The sequence below is a fragment of the Octopus bimaculoides genome, chromosome 24 (genome assembly GCF_001194135.2).
Source record: "Octopus bimaculoides isolate UCB-OBI-ISO-001 chromosome 24, ASM119413v2, whole genome shotgun sequence".
Lineage (NCBI taxonomy): Eukaryota > Metazoa > Mollusca > Cephalopoda > Octopoda > Octopodidae > Octopus > Octopus bimaculoides.
In genome coordinates, this window is record NC_069004.1 from 15,019,538 (window position 1) to 15,023,186 (window position 3,649).

Genomic DNA, 3,649 nt, shown 5'->3' on the forward strand with positions numbered 1-3,649 from the left:
TTAAAATGAAAAAAGCAAATAAAACGAAGGTATGGAGATTAAATACGCTTTACATCGCTTAATGAGCCAAAGGAGTAAATGTAAACAACTGAATACTTGTCAGTGATTGGTTGAAATTATCGAAATAAGACAATTTTTTACATGAAATAAATTCGAATACAAAAATATTTTTCTGTTCTATAACACAAAATAGATAAGTATACGAAGTTTGAAAGTCTTTCGGTACCAAAAACACTACGTAAAACATTAATGAAAAATGTGGCCCCCGTTTTAAAAAAGATCCCATTTTTACAAATAAATATTTGGGCTGAGAGCAGTGAAGTTATTATATGTCGGATATTTGAAGCTGGGTGAGAACAGTGAAGTTGTTGTTTCGTGAAAAATATTTATATTAATTATAAAGGCAGAAAATAAAACATGCAAATGGTAAGAGAAAACGGGATGTTATAAAGCTCATGTTTCATAACATAAGTGAAATGAAAATAAAATCGGTGTTATCTGATAATCGAAATCGAATCGATGACGCTGTTATTAAGCAGGAATTTGACTTTGATTCTTACTTAACAGCGTTTGGCACTAGATAACACTGATCGCTTACATTGTAGAGAAAGGGATACATTTGATTGAATCTATCAGTAGTAAATGCCTAGTGATTATTTTATCGAATTGGGAGATAATAAAGTCAAATACGACTCGAGAGGGATTCAAACTCCGAAAGTAAAAGGAGGTAATTAGGAGTTATTAGAATGAAGAGAGTATCTATCCTTTAAGTCATTAAGAAAGGAATAATTATTGTATTATTGGTGAAGGCAGCGAGGTGGCAGAAACGTTAGCACGCCAGGCGAAATGCTTGGCCGTATTTCGTCTGTCTTTACGTTCTGAGTTCCATCCTATCAGGGTCGATAAATTAAGTACCTGTTGCGTACTAGGGTCGATGTAATCGACTGGCCCCCATCCCCCAAAATTTCGCGCCTTGTGCGTAGAATAGAAAAGAATTATTATTGTTGTTTTTAGATAGAATTAAGGGAGATTAAGCAGTCTTACCGACTTAACAAGTGTTGCAGACGAATGACCATCATCAAATGTGTTGCAATCAACACCGTTGGAGTTATTATAGTCGCTGAGCTGTGCACTGGGCTCTCTGTGTTTTTCTTTGGCTTCTGCCTCACTAACGCCGTATCTTTCGCCACTGTCGAACACCGTACCTTTGTTTTCATAGACGAACATGGTCTCCGGCGTGTAGGGCGGCGCCGACAACCAGTTGCGTCTATATCCCATTTCTTCTGGATCTTCCGGGATACAAAATTTCTGCCTGATGTGTCGCCTTGACCACTGGAACATTGAAGCAGGAACTCATTGGAAATTTATTGTTCTTTGTTTGTTTGCTTGTTTTTGTTTGTTGGATGATGGTTGGATGGTTGGAGAGAATTAGGTTATGGCAGACATGTTGAAAATGTCTGTGAGAGAAGGCAAGGCGTTGGAAAATATGAAGAGCAAGAAACATGGCAAAACTGTAAATAGTGAGAGTTGACACGTGAGGGAGAGATAGAATGAGAGAAAGAGAGAGTGAGAGAGTGTGTGTGTGTGAGAGAGAGAGAGAGAAAGAGCGGTGGGATGAGCTAGAGATAGAAAAAGAGAATAGGAGAGATAAGTTACACCTTTATTAGTTACGTTGATAGACATATTGAAATATCTTAGAGAAGAGATGAAATCAATAAGACGATGTAAAGCAGGAGAGAGAGAACAAAAGGAAGAGAGAAGGATAGCGAGATAAGATGTGTGTATATGTATGAAAGAGGCAAGAGGGTTAATCCTTCGGGAGAAATAAAATGGCAAAGATGCGATATTCATTGGCTGCCATTTCCCGGTAAGCCTTTCGTTGAAAAACATAAACCAGAAAAATGATCGACTAATATATACAAGGTCACGTTTTAAATGAATATTGAGGAAATAAGAGAGATGGGGAACATGAGTAGAAGGCAGAAGTGGACTGAAAGGTGATAAAGGGTAATGAGTTGGGTGAAATAATTGTCAAGAAAGGGTCAAAGAGGAAGTAAGGGAGCGAAGTAAATATTTTAAACAGTCACTGATTTTTCCGTTCTTATAACGAACCATAAAATTCATAATGTCTTGAAATTGCAAATTTTGAAACGTTAGAATGTTGAGGTGGTATGAAGTGCTACATAAGTAGGTTCTAACACCCTATTATTATTCATAAGATTTGGAAATTGCCGAACTGCTGGTAGCACAGCTAATTCCCTTCGAATACTCATCCTAAAAAGGATTGTTAATACAACACTGGGCATGAAAAGAAAATGAAGAAAAATAACATGATTTTATTTAACAGATGCCGGCACAAACTAATACAATTCGAAAGTAAATATTTATCAATCCACTTAATAGAAGAAAGGGACCCTATTGTTGGTACATCCAGAAATCCGGAATTTTCAGAAATTCGGGAATACTGTGCAATGTCGTACAATATACAGTATTTTGTACCGAGTAAAGAGACTCTGTTTTTGATGTTGGTTAATTTGTATACGGTATGTTAAAATTGGTTTTAATGTTTCTTCTACTAAGTGGATTGATAAATATTTACTTTAGAACTGTATTAGTTTGTGCAGGCATCTGTTAAATAAAATCATGTTATTTTTCTTCATTTTCTTTTCATGTTATAAACATTATGCTGTTTGCATGGTACATTATGATATATTTTAAGAATTATAAAAGGATTAATGAATGTCAAACAGATCCTGCTTCAGAAGTGTATTCATTTGAATCAGATTGATACAATTTTGTTCTTTACTTTTCATAGTTTATTTTATATCCTAAGTATATATTTCGGTTCCAGAAAATCGGAAAGTCCAAAAATCCGGGCCATTTCCGGCCCTAAGGTTGTCAGATAGCTGGTCCGGTACTGTACTATATTTTAAAAATATGCTATAGGGTTTCACGAAATAAGTTGTAAAACTCCGATCAAAAGAGATTTCTTTTGGCTCTATTTATTTATTTTTGTCAGAACTAAATCTGTAAGTGATGGTTGAGAGAGCGTAACGAACATAGAACACCTTCCGTGCCAGGTACGTGAGACAAGCACAAGTCTTCAGTTTTTCTAAGCTACGGTCAGAAGTGACGGTGAGTGACGTGTGAGAAACAACATCAACAAAATAAAAAATGATAATAGAAAAAGGACCCTTTTAATTCCGGATGAAGGGATGGTTTAAAAGTACAAGAGACAGAACGATTTAAAAGTACGAAAGAGAGAGGAGGAGAGAGAGGGAGAGGGGGAGGGTTAAAAGGGGTTCTTTGTTGAGGTTTGTTAAGTGATCCTAATGTTGATAAGTCGCAAAATTTGTTGAATGAGTGATGAAATTAAACGAGGTGATTGGGTGAAAAACCAAGCAAGAGGAATGCAGGTGGGGCTGAACATTAATAAATATGTGGAACAAAAATGTGTTGGTAGTTGTGATGATAGTTGTGTAGTGGTGGTAGTGGTGGTGGTGGTGATAACAGCAGTTGTTGTAGAAGTGACGGTTGTGATGGTGGGTGGTAGTGAATGAACAAAGAGGATTATGGCAATTATAGTTATGATAGTTATTATTGCTGATAATAATTTTTTCTTACCAAAACGCAAACCATGAAGATTATG

The 3,649-nt window shown here is 36.1% G+C and overlaps 1 non-coding gene across 1 annotated transcript in view; it reads right to left on the reverse strand.

Moving 5' to 3' along the window:
- LOC106882400 (uncharacterized) overlaps positions 1-3,649 on the reverse strand; it is a 29,608-nt gene extending 25,959 nt beyond the window's left edge. The window contains exons 1-2 of the transcript XR_008266692.1: positions 3,625-3,649; positions 1,045-1,332 (exon numbers count right to left, since the gene is read on the reverse strand). This is a non-coding gene — a transcript (uncharacterized LOC106882400). The remainder of the gene's footprint in view (positions 1-1,044; positions 1,333-3,624) is intronic.